We start from the raw sequence: 17904 nt of genomic DNA on the forward strand, positions 1-17904 counted from the left end.
AAGGCAACGAACAGGAAAAATTGCGGGGACGAAGACAGTCAGAAAATGAACTGCTACGAACTAGCAAGAGGACAGGGAAACGCAGGGCAGATATAGGGCAGGGCTGACAAGGGGATGGGAAGCAGGTGTGCAGGCAGGCAGGTGAAGACGATGAGCAATCAGATGTGCAGAGAACCGGGCGGGGAGCAGGGCAGGGCTAAAACACAAGGAAAACAAAAGCACATGGATCGGGAAAAAACAAAAACACAACGGCTAGGGGGCGGGAGCACTGACATCAGGGGTGTAGTGGTAAAAGAAGAGGTGGGTAAACTATGAATTCTGTGATCAAGGTAAGGCGGACCACGACATACTGGTAAAAAAACGAGACTATGGAAGGATTAAACATAGTTGAAGTCTATGAAGTGTATTAATTACCATAAAGAAAGTATGAAACAATTAAAGACAGTATGAAAGAAATAGATATAGTTAGTCTATGAAGTGTAGCAATCACCACAAAGAGAGTATGAAACTGTGAAAAGCCTGAAAGCAATAACTATAAAGTTTATTAATCACCACAAAGACAGTATGAAAGCAAGAAAAATATCTATGAAGTGCACGAATCACCATAAAGAGAGTGTGAAACTATGAAAGAAAGAAAATATTACATCTAAGAAGTATATTAATCACCATAAAGAGAGTATGAAACTATGGAGCAGTCAAAGGACATTCCATAATAACCTGAAAACAACCCAGAGCAACTAGTAGTACACAATGTGAAATTACAAACTGCATCGAGTGGAATTTTGAACATTCCGCAATGTATGTGTATGAGGAGCATGACTCTCAAACAAATTGCTAAAGCTTAAAGACTATACATCACATCGCTTAGATATTTAAATGTGAGTGACAGTAGAAGAAGCTGAAAATTTTGATGTAACATACACTATATGGACAAAAGTATTCGGACGCTTGACCATTACATTGTAATGACATTGTATTCAAATACATACACTTTAATATGGAGTTGGTCCCCCTTTTGCAGCTATAACAGCTTCCACTCTTCTTGGAAGGCTTTCCACAAGATTTTGGAGTGTTTCTGTGGGAATTTGTGCCCATTCATTCTGTAGAGCATTTATGAGGTCAGGCACTGATGTTGGACGAGAAGGCCTGGCTCGCAATCTCCGTTCCAGTTCATCCCAAAGGTGTTCAATGGGGTTGAGGTCAGGGCTCTGTGCCGGCCAGTCAAGTTCTTCCACACCGAACTCATCAAACCATGTCTTTATAGTCCTTGCTTTGTGCACTGGGGCACAGTCATGTTGGAATAAAAAAGGGGCCTTCCCCAAACTGTTGCCACACAGTTGGAAGCATAGCATTGTCCAAAATTTCTTGGTATGTTGAAGCATTAAGATTGCCCTTCACTAGCCCAAACCCTGAAAAACAGGTGTAGCCAAATACTTTTGTCCATATAGTGTATATATTGTGTATCTCGATATAGCCTAAAAATATCTCAATATTATGTACAGGCCATATCGCTCAGCCCTATGTGTGTGTCTGTTTGTGTGTGTGTGTGTGTGTGTGTGTGTGTGTGTGTGTGTGTGTGTGTGTGTGTGTGTGTGTTTGTGTGTGTGTTTTTGTGTATGTGTGTATTCGTGTTGGCTGAAAAGCCCTTCCACTGGGCACGACATGTTGGTATTGCTGTCATTCTCCTCTTTGTTGTCAATCTCCTTGTCATCTTTGTGCCTAACATTCGAGACATCTTTGGAATAATTGGTGAGCCTTCAAACTTTTGTAGTGGTAATGACTCATGTCTATATAGAGAGACTCATGTCAGCCTGTGGCAGTTTAGCAAAACCTGCTTCAGAATTCTTGTGCTTTGTGCGGCAGCTAGATGCCAACAGACTCCCTGTGTGTGTGTGTCTTTTCATGTGTTTGTGTGTCTGTTGTAAGGAAAAAAAAGGCACAATTCCGATCTTCATGGAAAAGACTTCTTTATTTACAGGAACGGCAGTTGTCAGAAATATGTCCAACGCACCCATTTGATGGTGATGGTTAAATAACCATCAATTTGAGAATGAGAGTACATGTGGTGAAATACAGGAGGTCTGGTAATTAGATTATCTTCCCTAGCAAGACCAATTCTCAATCACCGATCACCGGTTTCTTTAGAAGTATCAATTGCCGCAAAGGCTAGCTGCAGCCAAAGTGACAATTGAAGTCTGTTTGCAGAACTGTGTTTACAATACGGCTGTCCAGACACATGAATACAAGTATTTGCATACCTTAAGTGATAGGATCTGTGCTCACTTATGCTGCGCTGAGTGAGCTGGTTTAGGGATTTGGAAAAAATCTTAGTCCCCCTTTTATGCTTATATGCCATAAAACATCACCCATTGCAGGTATCCCAGTGGCAGTGCTGTCCTGCCTTAGGTTGTCATCCTTTGCACAGACAATCTTACCCGTCATTGGACCAACACCTCTTTCCACTGGAACACTCTGAGCATCACATCCTCGGACCCGATGAAACTTTATTACAACCACAGACTGACCACACTAACCTTTATTCAATTATCTACTTTTAACCAGGATAGAAGACAGAGAACTACTCCAGCCAAGGAGACTCCTTAAGAAGGTTATTGGAAAACAGATTATTTCCTGCATCGGAGATAAAAGTCACACCACATTATATGTTACACTACATTGGCTGTCTCTGTAATTAGAAGACCAACACTTTTCTTTGATTTGTGGGAATGAGGCATTTTAGGACTATCACATCCAGCGAGACTGTCTAAAGCTGACACCAGAACTGTTTGCAATCTGTCTTTTCAAAATGGAACACATGCAATACATCATAACACTCTGACATACAAAAAGAATGATACATATGCATATTGGATTTTCTTCTAATTTTAAAAGTAAATTAACCGGACCAAAAGCGCGCTTGGAGAAAAAGCTTTATTTGGTGATGGCATCCGGCAGCATCTCTGCCTGCGAAGCTTTAACTCAGGGAACTGTTACCTGTTAATTGTTACCTGTTAACTGTTACTGCCTTTTATACCATGAAACAAATGGCAACAAACAATAGGTTTACACTGTTGCAACATCAACTTATGTTCCCAGTGCAAAGCGGGATCCTTTGATGCTGACCGCCCCTTTGTGTGGTGATGGTTGCCAATTGCCCACTCCCGGTTGTATGCTACACTTGATGGCTGTTGCCTGCCTTAATCAATTGCTCTTGGCTCCAACTGTAACATGGTGCCAAGAGGTGTGGAGCTTCCTTTGTAACTATGATAATAAGGCCATCAGGTTAACAGTTCTCTGATTCTGAACCATGTCTGGTCAGAAGTTAGAAGTACTATAATCTTACAGCTACTTTGAAAGACAATTCCCAAACAAGTCCTAACAAAGCAATGTCTAAGTTTCCATCATGCATTTGATTGATCAAAGCCTTGTCTTTCTTCTCTAATTCCTGCTGCATTTTGATAATGTGACTGTCTTTCCTCTGCATCAGTGACATAAGTAAGCAAATTGCACACAATATAATTCCTTTTGCATGCAATTGAAGGCTCTCTTGGTGTTCTGGGAGATGATAGATAAGATTGATGCAATTGTATGAATGTCTTGTACAGTCTCCTTCTTCTCCTTCAGTCCTTCCTGTACGTAAGTGTCCATTTGGAGGACTTGTGAGCCGACTAGTTCCTTAAGTTTGCGTTCATTTTTCCTCAGCTGTTGGGCATCTAACCAGTTAGATATTCCCAGACCTGTTCCAGTTGCTCCAAGTACGCCATCCATGAACCCCAATAAATTCCGCCTTAAAGGGCCTCCTGTTGGATGGGGACTTAGGAGCTCCTCTGCAGACTGGTCCATAAATGACCTGGTTGCTACTGGACTATGGTATTTCAATTCAATTCAATTCATTTTTATTTGTATAGCGCTTTTTACAACACAAGTTGTCACAAAGCAGCTTTACATTGTTCCCAGGCCTGAGACCCCCTGAGAGCAAGCCTAAGGCAACAGTGGCAAGGAAAAACTCCCTATCAGGAAGAAACCTTGAGCAGAACCGGGCTCATGGGGGAGAACCGGGCTCATGGGGGATATGGGGGGTATTTCAGTCAGGCTGTCATCAAGAGGTCCTTGTACATTCCTGTCACGCTTTCTCCCTTGCACTGCTCATCAACATCTGGAGACCATGCTGTCAGGTTCACCAGGACTGGAGCATGTGAGAAAAATTTTAAATTACGCAGCTCCAGAAGCAGAGACAGCAATGGGACATAAATCAAGACAACCTGCGATCAGGACTCGAACAGAGGGCGTAATTTTTGTGTTTGTACACTTACACAACAACACTGGACAGCGAATAATGTTTTCTGTAACTTTACTGTGTCTCTGTTCATTCAAAATAAATATTGCGGCTCCTTAAGGAGAGAATGCGATGGGAAATAAGACAGCTCGCGATCGCTGAGCTTGTGCTTTGGGACTTGAACAGAGGTCCTAATGGTTTCGACCAACCACTAACTAGGTTTCTCACCCTGTGAGGATGCTAGGTGTGTGCTGCTAAGCTTCTCTCTGCTTCCAGAGGGGAGTGAGACCATTTTAAATTACGAGGCATCTATATATATACATATATGTACTATCGGTATCGACATCAGCAATCAGCCAAAATGCATCCAATATCGTGCATCCCTAGTATGCAGCTATGAAGGTTTACCATCTGACTTGTATGCTTTTAACTGATCAGCATGGAACCATTTCCTTACAAAATGTCTGTTCTTTGGCTTACAACAGACTTTATAAATGGAGTCAAAAAATAGCACACAGTTGTCCACAGCAGCCTGCATACTACAAGGCTGTTTACGTATCTCTGAATAAGTAGATGCATTTTTCAAAGTAGACTTGCATTCTCTTGCAATATGCCCCTCTTTACCACATGAATAACAAACAATAACTCCATCAGGGTTGTAAGGTGGTGGTCTTGTTTCAGGATCTTTAGCTGTATGCCCCTCATTTTTCCAGGAAACGCTTATACGGCCAAAGTGCTGGTGGGATGATTTACCACTGATTGCTGCTACAGGATTGGCTTTCTTGGAACTGACATTACTGTATGTACTGTTATAAAACAGAATCATTGTGGTGATTATCTCTTCATAAGGAGACAGGTGTGTTAAGCCTGATTAATGCTTCTGCGTCGAATCGATGGCGTACCCCCGCAGAACCCTCTGCGTCGCCGCGTACCCTTCTGCCGTCACCTGATGTGCACCTCCAAAAAATTGTAACTTCGCGTCGAGGCAACGCAGACCTCAAGGGCTGTGATTGGTCCGCTCAGTACATCATTTCCAGCATTTAGCTTTTCCGGTTTCTCCCTCCCGCTATACCGCCATTTTTAAAGTGCTCGTATCGGAACACTCTTTCCCTTTTGGTTGCCATTGTTCACTGTGAGCGGAAAAATGAAGCGGGAAGCTAAACAATCAACGAGTTTTGCAATTGACCCTTCAGAAATCACACATCCCCTAGCATTATGGCGGTGAATTGCACAGCGACGCAGAGCAACGTATTCAACCCCAACGCAGAACTTCGAAGGTTCACGACGGCGTCGAAGTGACGGCGGGGGTACGACGTGGAAGCATAAACCAAGCTTTACATGCATCGCCAGAGCAGCACGAGTGATACTGTCACTTTGGCCAATGAGAGCAGATTTGAATCTGAGACCTTACTGTGTGATATCAGGTATGCCACTGTAAGCTAAGAAAGCATCCAAAAGCCTGGATGAAAATGTTGCAGGGTGCTCCCCTTTTCTCATTGTTAACCTCTGTTATTTTCTCCGGACTAATTACTCTTGTCACCAAGACCTCAAGCAATGCTTCTTTCCTCTCTCTATCATTAGCAGTTTTCCTCTGCACCTTTTCTGGGAGGGCCCTTGCCAGTGCATGTGGGAGACACATGGTCAGGACCACACAAGCATCTGAATCTGTTAAGCAATGCAAATCAACATATTGTTCCAAACTGGCTAGAAATTCTAAAGGATCACACTGAGATGAATGAAACTTCCCAATACTCTAACGATTTTAACTCCTTGGGAGTGAGAGACCTAACAGTGGTAGTGGTGACAGCGCTATCTTCCTCACCTGGGTGAGCGGTAGTAGTGGAATGAATTGGCACCATGGGGAACCTAACTGTGCGGTCAGAGTAATGATCATACCTGTCCTCCAACCGAGAGGCTTTCTCCCAAAAATCATGACTTCTTTTATTTCTGCTCTGAAAATGTAGTGATGACCCTGGAATATTGTTACTAGGCATTGTAGGATTTGCTGGACTACAACTGTCTTGTTCAGCTGAACTCTGTCACATTTCTCATTATAAACTGACATGCTGCTTTTGCTTGTTGTAAGTCAACAGATAGCCTTTCAACAGATGACTTAAGCATGCAATTGTCAGCTTTAAGTTCTGCAATTTCTTGTTTCAACTGCAGTCTTTCCTCCTTCAAAATAGTTTCACCTGCCTGGTAATTTTTCATAGTCATTATACTTTCGCCAATTCATGAGTGAAGCACTTTGTTTTCAGTTTCAAGTGCTTCTTTCTCTGACTCCACATTCTCTTACCTTTTCTTTGTTAATTTGTATGAGGCAAAAATCGCATGAAGCGCATTAGCAACCCCTCCTTTCTTGTTTTTAGGCATTTTGGGATAATTTTCAAACTGGGACGCAGCCCACTCATAGGGTTCATCAGTGATGTTCTCAATCCCATTGAAGATTCCGCATGAACCTATATTTAACATTTTTGTTTTATTCTATAAACTGTTGGGTCACTTTATGCCACTCCTGGTGCAAACATTCATCCATCTTCCTCTTGATCACATTCCAGAGGTTTTCAATGGGGTTCAGGTCTGGACATTGGGCTGGCCATGACAGGGTCTTGATCTGCTGGTCCTCCATCCACACCTTGATTGACCTGGCTGTGTGGCAAGGAGCACTGTCCTGCTGGAAAAACCAATCCTCAGTTGGGGAACACTGTCAGAGCAGAAGGAAGCAAGTTTTCTTCCAGGATAACCTTGTTTGTGGCTTGATTCGTGTGTCCTTCACAAAGATAAATCAATTCCAGCCTTGCTGAAGCACCCCCAGATCATCAACGATCCTCCACCAGATTTCACAGTGGGTGCGAGACGCTGTGGCTTGTAGGCCTCTCCAGGTCTCCGTCTAACCATTAGATAGCCAGGTGTTGGGCAAAGCTTAAAATTGGACTCATCAGAGAAGATGACCCCCACAGTCCAATCCTTATGGTCTTTTGTAAACAGCCTGGCTCTTCTTTGCTTATCATTGATGAAGGGCTTTTTTTTAGCTTTGCATGACTTCAGCCCTGCCTCTAGGAGCCTGTTTTTGAACCGTCCTCACCATGCACTTCACCCCAGCTGCCTCTTGTCATTCTTTTTGTAGGTCACTTGATGTCATCCTACGGTTGTTGAGTGACATTCTAATGAGTTGGTGGTCATCCCAGGCAGTGGAGAGTCGTTTTCACCCTCTGCTGATCTGTAGCTTTGTTGTCCCCAATGTCTGCTACTTGATTCAGGTGATCACCTAATCAGTACCTCATTAAGTAGAATGAGGTGTGCTTGTGTTGGAATTCAACAGACACTGGAATGGAATGACTGCCATACATGTAGAGATGCTGATTTAAGAAAAATTTGGAGTGGTCTCTTAAGTTTTTCCAGAGCTGTACATTTATACACGAGGACCAGATGCACTGTGTTTAGTGTTTGTAGCGAAATGCTAATTTACAACGTTCAATATAAATAAAACGTTCAATTCAATTCAATTCAATTCATTTTTATTTGTATAGCACTTTTTACAACACAAGTTGTCACAAAGCAGCTTTACATTGTTCCCAGGCCTGAGACCCCCTGAGAGCAAGCCTAAGGCAACAGTGGCAAGGAAAAACTCCCTATCAGGACGAAACCTTGCGCAGAACTGGGCTCAGGGGGGAGGCCCATCTGCTTCTGGCCGGCACTGGGCAGATAGAGTTAAAGACAAGTTATACAATGTACTTTAAGATATTTACGATTGATAGAAAATAGTAGTCAACAGCAGAGTGATTATAAGAATGTCTCCTAAGATGTCCGGTTCTTGGAACGCAGTTGGCTTTGATGAGCAGGGCAGCGAGGTAGCAGGACTGGAAAACGGGATGAGACGCTTGGGCTACAGCTCCAGACAGGGATAGGAAGCAAACAGAAAACAGTGGTTAGTGGATGATAAGAATGGCAGGGATGTAGAACAGAGAGACAGGAGAGGAGGGGCAGTGAAAAAGGTGCCAGTGTGCAACAAGGAAAAAACCCCGGCAGGCTAACATTATGGCAGCATACCTAGGGGACAGGAGGCAAGGGACCAGCATAGTCATGAGGGCGACCCTAAGACAGTCAACACCAGATCACAGCATAGAGTCCATGAAAGCGATGACCATGTTAGTCCACCAGAGACTCTATGAGCCATGCCAGCACCAGGCCATATCCCTCAGCTAAAGGATTTACTGTATAGATATGTTTTGAGCCTAGACTTAAAGGTGGAGAGAGAGTCTGTTCCCCGAATCTCGGTGGGTAAGCTGTTCCACAGGAGAGGGGCTTGATAGGAAAAGGCTCTACCGCCTACAGTAGTTTTGCCCTCTGTTGGAATGATAAGAAGCCCGGGATTTTGGGAGCTAAAGGCTCTCTGCAGAAGATATGGGTGAAGAAGGTCCTTAAGATAGGGAGAGGCAAGCCCATTTAAAGCCTTAAATGTGAGTAAGAGTATTTTAAAAACGATCCGGTATTTAATAGGTAGCCAATGGAGAGAAGCCAGAACTGGGGTAATGTGCTCAAAGCGTTTCGTTTTAGTTAAGATTCTAGCAGCTGCATTTTGCACTAGCTGAAGGGGTTTTAATGAGACGTTTGCACATCCTGACAAGAGGGCATTACAGTAGTCTAATCTGGATATTACAAAGGTGTGGATTAATTTTTCAGCGTCGTTAATTGATACGATTTTCCTGATTTTAGCTATATTTCTCAGATGGAAGAAGGCAGTCCAAGAGGTGTTAGTTATGTGAGTTTCAAAAGAACGCTCAGGATCAATAACAACACCAAGGTCTTTGATGGCTGCACTCGGGGCAAGGGAGACACCATCAAGGTCCAGTGTAAAATGAGTTTGCTCCTGATTGAATTATGGCCTATGACCAATATTTCGGTTTTGTCCGGGTTAAGGAGAAGAAAGTTTCGGGCCATCCAATTATTTACATCTGTTAGGCAGACCTCTTTATTTAATATATCCAGAGGGACATCGGGTTTGACTGATATGTATAACTGAGTGTCATCCGCATAACAGTGGAAATTAATGTCATGTTTACGGATGATATCGCCAAGAGGCAACATGCATAACGAGAAGAGCAGAGGCCCAAGCACAGATCCTTGAGGTATACCATATCTTACTCTGGAACAAGCGGAGGATTTGTTGTTAATGGAGACAAACTGATATTGTTCTGATAGATAAGAACTAAACCAAGATAGAGCCTGTCCACTTATGCCAAACAGGTTTTCAAGGTGGTCGGGGAGGATACGATGATCGATGGTATCAAAGGCTGCACTTAGGTCTAGTAGCACAAGAAGAGAGATACAGCCATTGTCACAGGAGAGTAGAAGGTCGTTGAGCACTTTCAGGAGAGCGGTTTCCGTACTGTGGTGAGGCCTAAAACTTCCAAAATGTTGTTAGAGTGTAAAAAGGCACAGAGTTGCTTTGATACTGCTTTTTCCAGAATTTTTGAGAGGAATGGAAGGTTCGAGATGGGCCTATAGTTTGACAGGTCATTGGGATCAAGATTGGGCTTTTTCAGAATAGGCTTGATAACTGCTACTTTGAAGGGCTGAGGTACGTGTCCAGACGTAAGGGAGGCGTTGATAAGATTTAATAGCGGTGTGCCAATTGCAGGCAGTAGCTGCTTTAGGAAGCCAGTTGGTATGGGGTCAATTTGGCTGGTAGAGTTATTAGATGAATTGATAAAAGAAGAAAAGTTGCTAAATTCAATGGCTATAAAAGAGTCAAAGCGTGAGGCGGGCCTAATAGACATACCTACATAATCTGGAACGGGACTGGCCAGGCAGGAGAATTTTTGTATTGTGTCTCTTATCTTTAAGATTTTACTATCAAAGAAGTTCATGAAATCATTGCTACTATAAATTGCTGGTATGGTAGGGTTAACTGATGCAGGACTCTTGGTTAATCACTCAGACAACCAATGATTAAGTGACGTTAATCTGCTATAGATCTCGTCACCGCACCGCATGGGGATGGGGCCAGAGAAAATGACTGATTCCGACATTTGTTTAGCAATCCTGCACACCGATTTAATAGTTAACTTTGTTACTTCCGATTGTCTCATGTGGACATCGTTAGCGCCGACATGAGTAACAATTTTAGAGTATTTAGCTTTACTTTTACCTTTAGCTTTAGCCAGCACTTTCAAATTGGCTTCTATGTCGGAAGCTCTGGCTCCAGGAATGCAACTGACTATGGTTGTTGGTGTCTCTACGTTCACCTTTCTAAGAATAGAATCGCCAATAATCAGGGCTCTTTTAACAGGCTTCTCAGCAGGTGTGTTACTGAGGCGGGAGAACCTGTTGGAAACGTGAACCGAGGGTTGGTGGTGCACCGGTGGCTTGCGCTTGCGTCTATTTTCTCGAACCGTAACCCACTCGCCTTGCTGCGAAGGCTCTGCTGGGGTTGAACTAGGGAAAAGGCTAATTGATGCATCCAGTACTGAAAAAGATTTGATAAACTTTTCACTTGCTTTAATCTCGTATAAGGTGCGGATTCTAATTCTGCTACCTTCTCCGTCAACCTAGCGTTTAGCTCGCATTTAACACAGGCAAAGTTGGTAGTAATGGCAGAGAAGGAATAACTAAACATGTTGCACACAGAGCAGGGGAGACTGCGAGAGGGAGGAGAGCTAGGGATGGGAGAGACAGGGCTGCGAGAAGCCATTGTACATAACTAGCTGGCTACTTACGTCTGTAGTCTTTGTGAGGGTGTTGGAATTGGCGAGTACTCCGGGTTTTTCATGTAATAGTGTTTGATGTTTTTACATTAATGTTTTTATACTAAACCTAATTTAAAATAATGGTTTTCTGGACATTATAATGTTTAGTATAATTACATTGAATAATTTAAGTGATATACACTATATGGACAAAAGTATTTGGCCACACCTGTTTTTCAGGGTTTGGGCTAGGCCCCTTATCTCCAGGGCATCTCTGAAGGGCAATCTTAATGCTTCAGCATACCAAGACATTTTGAACAAAGCTATGCTTCCAACTTTGTGGCAACAGTTTGGGGAAGGCCCCTTTCTATTCCAACTGATTGACTGTGACTATGACTATGACTGTGCTCCAGTGCACAAAGCAAGGACTATAAAGACATGGTTTGATGAGTTCGGTGTGGAAGAACTTGACTGGCCTACACAGAGCCCTGACCTCAACCCCATTGAGCACCTTTGGGATGAACTGGAACAGAGATTGCGAGCCAGGCCTTCTCGTCCAACATCAGTTCCTGACCTCATAAATGCTCTACAGAATGAATGGGCACAAATTCCCACAGAAACACTCCAAAATCTTGTGGAAAGCCTTCCAAGAAGAGTGGAAGCTGTTATAGCTGCAAAAGGGGGACCAACTCCATATTAAAGTGTATGTCTTTGAATACAATGTCATTACAATGTAATGGTCAGGCGTCCGAATACTTTTGTCCATATAGTGTATCATATTTAACCAATAAAATATATAAGGCTAGATCAAGAACGAAAGAAACAAATTTAAGTTTTCTTAGGAAGTTACCAGGTAGTTCTCTTCAAAAAGTTAGCATGTAGATCACAGGGGTATGCTGGTAGAATGGCAATCTGATTGCCGCTAGTGGCAGCGTCTCACGTGTTCCACAACAACAACCCTTAGCTGCCCGCAGATGCGCCTGCCTATTAATCATCTTAATATGCAGCACAATGGGCCGATGCCGATTATTAAAAAAATGCCAGAAATTGGCCCGTTTAATCGGCCGGCCAATCAATCAGTTGACTTCTAGTAGCTAATACTTAAAGCAGCAAGGGAGCTGAAACCCCCCCTTAAATTTGTGTCCTTGTTCCTTCAGGTTTTTCCCGATTATAGTAATGAAACGGCCCAGCGAAGAAGAGCATTTGCGCCAATCAAAAAACAAATGGTGGCAAAGGGTCTTCATCCACTCATGATATACCCCGCTGCTATCAAATGTTTGCAATAACGGCAGGACCCACTTGCTCAAGACATTCAAAGACGCGGAGAAGTTCCTGGCGGACCTGGAGAGGTCATCCACTACAGGGTTGGTGGGGAGGTCTGCAGAGCGGAGCGCGCTGGGGGATGGCAACCTTGGTGACACCATGGCCGATCAGGACCCCGAGGGAATGGACAGTTAGCTTGTGTTGGAGTTCATCAGCTTACAGGAGAAGGACAATGAAATGGTCGGTAGATGTATGTTATGGTTTTGGCTGATTCAGTCTTAAGGTACCTGACCTAGTTAATTGTGTTTCAGTTTATATATCTAGCAAGTAGCTAACATTACAGGGGCTGGCTAGGTTAATTGGTAATAGGTTTTGTTTTTGAAATATGTTGTGGCTACGGATCATTTGCACCAGCAAACTAGCTAATAGCTAAGAGCTATAGAATGTGTAGCCTAGGTTATATGCTAACACGCTGGTAACTTTAAATAATTCAAATTGTAATGGATGGGGTAACCTGCATAAATGTTGTGATATCAGTATGTTTTTTTTTTCCTTTTTAAGACCAACCTAGGTAAGTATTGTTGGATACTTATGATAGTGGATTCCAAAATTGAGGTAGGCCTAACTCTTTAGTGATAATAACGATAACTGTGTTTTATATAGGCTTTTACAGTGTTTCTCAACCCTCTCCTGGAGTACCCCCTGCCCTGCATGTTTTAGATCTCTCCCTGCTCCAATCATCACCAATTCACTTAAAGTGTGGCCTACAGTGCAAAGATTTCTTGGACTAGGAGATAAATTCAATAAATTGTTTCCTATATGGCATAATTACCATCTATTGACAGGAACACAACCATTTGATTATCAGCCATGGGCGGAAAAAGGGATCCACACTCTTAAAGACCTCTTCAGTGTTAATGGGCTTTATTCACTTCAGGAATTAAGAGAGCGATACTTGCTCCCAGGTCATTCACTTTTCCTTTATTTACGGCTAAGGTCCTCTTTAAAGGCTTACGGAGTGCCATGGAATACTCCTCTTATGTCCCATGAAATGGTAGAGTGGATTAGTCCTCAGATGTAGTCAAGGAGTATGGTGTCAACAATATATACCCGTTTGATAACAACTACATGTAAATCATTAGGTGTTACCCGTGTTTGGCAGAAAGAAATGGAGAGGTTTGATGTGGAAGTAGACTGGAAAACCATTTGGGGTAATATATCCATGTTTTCAAAAAACACAGCGCATCAGCTTATTCACTTCAAACTTGCTCACAAGGCTTATGCCACACCTCTTAAACGTTTCAAAATGAAGTTGGTTTCCAATCCATTATGCATAAAATGCTATTCTGATCAAGGAACCTACCTCCATATGTTTTGGGAGTGTACTGAAATATCTGACTTTTGGTTCCAGGTATCAAACCACCTCTCTGCAATCTTAAATACTCAATTACCTAATCTGCCCACTGTGTTCTTACTTAATGATGACTCCTCTCTCCATTTAACATTGATACAAAAGAAAATATTTCAAGCTGGGTTGACAGCTGCTAAAAAGGTTATCCTTCAGTCATGGCTTACTCCAAATGTTTTGTGTCAACAAGTATGGGTGAATTACTTCATGAGTATTATTCTTTCAAGGCTCAGGCAAGGACTCAGGCGCGGACCACGAGAACTCCAGAATCCAGGCGTTTATAAACAGAATCGTAGAACAAGCGGGCAGTCCAAAACAGGCAGGGTCAAAATATCAGGAAGGCAGTCCAAACACAGTCAGGAATCAAAGCCGGGGACAGGCAGGGTCAAACCAGGTAGTCAGGACGATCAGGTGAACAAGGCAGGACAGCAGGCAGGAGCAAGGTCGAAGAGCAGGCAGGGTCAATTCAGGGAACAGCGATCAGGCAGAAAACACGGCAGGAACGAGACAGGCAAAAACACACTGCAACGAACTGGCAACAAGACAGAGACAAGCAGGGTAGATATAGGGCTGGGCTGATGAGGAGATGGGAAGCAGGTGTGTAAGCAGGCAGGAGGGGATGATCGGGTGGGCGGAGACAGGGCGGAGAGTGGGGCAGGGCTAGAACACAAGGAAAACAAAAGCACATGGACAGGGAAAAACAAAACACAATAGCTAGGGGGCGGGAGCACTGACATATTCAAATTAAGCGCTCTATAGCCTGCATCAATAAAGCCCGACGTGCCACCATAGCAAGCTGGAACTTAGCATATGAAAAGGTGATAAATGTAGCTTTGAAATGAATTGTCCAAGATATTGAAATTGTGTGGATGTATAACGTATCATATGAACTTTCCTGTATTGTGTGTAAAATTCTAGTTTTTCTGTTATTCGGTGGTCTACTGCACTCTGTCATTTGTGTATAGTTGCATTTAATTGTGCTTGCACAGGTTTGAACTGTCAAGATCAAGATCAAGATCATATCAAGATCACTATGACCATCTGTAGCAGCCAATAATGTAATAACTACTGTTAATGTAATAACTGCCAATAACATAATAATTTTTCCATTCTTAATGTAATAAAAGTCAATAATGTAATAATGTACCAATAATGTAATAAAATTTCTGAACCAATAACATAACTTTTTGCGCATAATGTAATAAGTTATTACATTTTTGGCTGGTTATTACATTATTAGTAGGGTTAAAAAAATAAAGTAATATCTGGAGCCAATAATGTAATAATATACTTATATCACTTTATTTAAGTTTTATTTATTGGCTATAAAGTGTCACACTTCCATGACACTTACCCTTACTGTTGCCTCTTTCAAATAGCTGCCCAAAAACCTGACCACGCACACACTTTCTAGGAATTATGACTATTTATTTGTTTGTGGTACTTGATGGTTAGACTTATCTCCAGCTCTGCCTTCTACTCCTTAACCATTTGAGTACCAAATGGAGTGCGAGCACACATGTTTGCAAACACAGACAATTACTTTTATGGTAATATAATATCTATACCTCTTTGAAGATGCTTTGTACTTTAATACAAAGACCATCATTTCTTTTCATGAAAAATGTCATCTTTAATTTAAATTGTAAATGTAAATGTATTTAAATGACTTTTTTCAAGCAAACTGTTTCAACCACACTATTACAGCTATTCAGCACTCTCTTTCTATGTATATATACCAGACCTGACTCCTGAAAGGTGCAGTACAAAAACTCATCAATCCCTTCAGGTGAAAATAATTCAGAGCTCGCCATATCATCGCCAGAGCCAGGGTAAAGTGTACTCAGGAAAAAGATTATGTATGACCTAGTTAACTATCAACAAGGACGAGTCAGCTGGGTCAAGCATTTGCCAATTTATGCCAGGATAATGAATAAAGACCCAAAGGAGGTTTTGAGTTGGATGTCTCCTTCTCAGGTATACTATGGAAGAAAAAGTCATAGACTGTCCATTTGGTTAACTTGTTCCCCAGCTCAAGTTCATGAAGAACACTGTCTACCAACCCACAAAACACTGTCCACACAAAAGCTAGGCTTTTGTTTGAGGATAACCGAATGAAGATAGGAGAAGGGCATGAAAGGCAACACAACACTGCGCAAGACGAATGACTTTGGCTGGAAGTCATCCTCCCTCTAAATATAGGGTAAATGACAATGTGTTGGTCAGGGTGAAGAGTGGTAATCATAGTTTCACAAAGGCATTTTGTATTACCAGGTTTAGCTGTGAAAAGAAACCTAATGTTGTACACATGTAAGGTTCAGTTCCTTTTGCCCTCTGATGTGACTAGTGTCACAAGACTAGAGGAAAAGCAGTACCCAAAGTCTCAGCCCAAAACAGTTCAGCAAACCCACCTGCTAATTCCTTACACACGTGAGGACAGACTGGAGTCTTTTGAATCATCAAACCTGAACATTCATTTAGACCCAATTCCAGATGGCAGTTGCCAATTTGCTGCTATTGCTGACCAATTGGCCGCCCTTGGAATATTCCGTTCTGTATCAGCATTGTGAGAAGAAATTGTGGCTGATCTAACATTTCATCCGCATAGAGTGGATGGAACGCCATTTTCTGAGTATGTGGAGGGGACATGGGGTGATTATTTACAGAGGATGGTACATATAGTGACCACATAACTCTTCAAAAAGCCTCCCAGATAATCAATGTTCAGATAAATAGTCATAATTCCTAGAGAGAGTAGGTGTGTGTGTGGTCAGGTTTTTGAGCAGCTATTTGAAAGAGGCAACACTAAGAGTAAGTGTCATGGAAGTGTGACACTTTATAGCCAATAAATAAAACTTAAATACAGTGATATAAGTATATTATTACATTATCGGCTCCAGTTATTACATTTTTTAAATGATTTTTTTAACCCAGCTAATAATGTAATAATAATGTAATAATAGCTTACTACATTATGTGCAAACTGTTATTACCTTATTGCTTCAGAAATAATATTATATTATTGGTAAGTTATTACATCATCAACTTTTATTACATTAAGAACAGAAAAATTATTATGTCATTGGTAGTTATTGCATTAATGGTAGTTATTACATTATTGGCTGCTACAGCATCAATCTCTGGTCAGCCCTATGTAACACACCTCCTGTTTTCCCACTTAAACTAATGATATAGCACAATGTGCCACTCAGTTTTAGATTTTATTGTTGAATCATGTTTATCTTGCTTCATTGTCTCAGTAGATTCCCCTGCCGGTGAAGTGCGACAGAAATATACGAAGTGATCTATGTTCTATAGTCTTTGGAGAATACTTTGCATATACAGAAAATTTTATTTAACTGACGCTGAAACCACATTAATGTCATATTCTGAATTCTTACCCATGCTATGATGACAGTATACATATTGCTGTAAGTTTGGCACTTCTTTGGTAAGGGTTTGGTGAACTTATTGTATGGATTAATAGACAGGACCATTATTCGCAGAAAAAGGCTTTGAGGAAAGAAGTCCACCTTTTTTGAAACTCCAAACACAATGTGAAAAATGCTGGTACACTATAATAATTTTGTATGTGAATCATTATAGAAAATACAAGATGATGAAGTTATTGTCCATCCATAGCCACAAACTGCAATTAATTCATCTCCTTGGTTTGCCTCAAACATTTTTTGTGAAATTTGTCATTTGTACCAATTTTTTAAACCATTCCAGCAGATCATCAAAAAAGGAATGGAATGGATGGAAAGGATGGAATGTGTAATCTTTATCATGGTTTTTTTCACAGGATTCTCAACTAGTGTGCTCCTGTCAGCCCTTTTCATCAGAGGCACAGGTTGCCACCTTTCTTCTGCAGTGTCCCCTTGAGGCCTCGTTGCTCCATGCTGACAGATCTAGCCTTTTCTGTAAATGAGATTTTAAGTGTGGCTTCATTGTGTCATATGCCATTAATAGTAAAACATGACCACCCTGTACAGAGAGCTGCTTTTTGATGGATTTTTTTAGTATATATGTAGGGCAGTGGTGTGATCATTGTGATGAATATTAACATTTTGCACCCCTACATCTCTTAAATGATCATTCCAAAAGAGCCACACAAATTATTTCCAGACTCAGAAATAAAGGCCAAACAATATTCTGGCTATAGCTTCTGCATGTTAACTATGACTTTCTCCTGACCAGCTCTCTCCTCTCAGAAAGTTCATTGTAGTTGTGAAACTGCACCAACCCAGTTAGAAGGGAATTGTTCT

The sequence above is a fragment of the Megalops cyprinoides genome, chromosome 7 (assembly GCF_013368585.1).
Source record: "Megalops cyprinoides isolate fMegCyp1 chromosome 7, fMegCyp1.pri, whole genome shotgun sequence".
Taxonomy (NCBI): Eukaryota; Metazoa; Chordata; class Actinopteri; order Elopiformes; family Megalopidae; genus Megalops; species Megalops cyprinoides.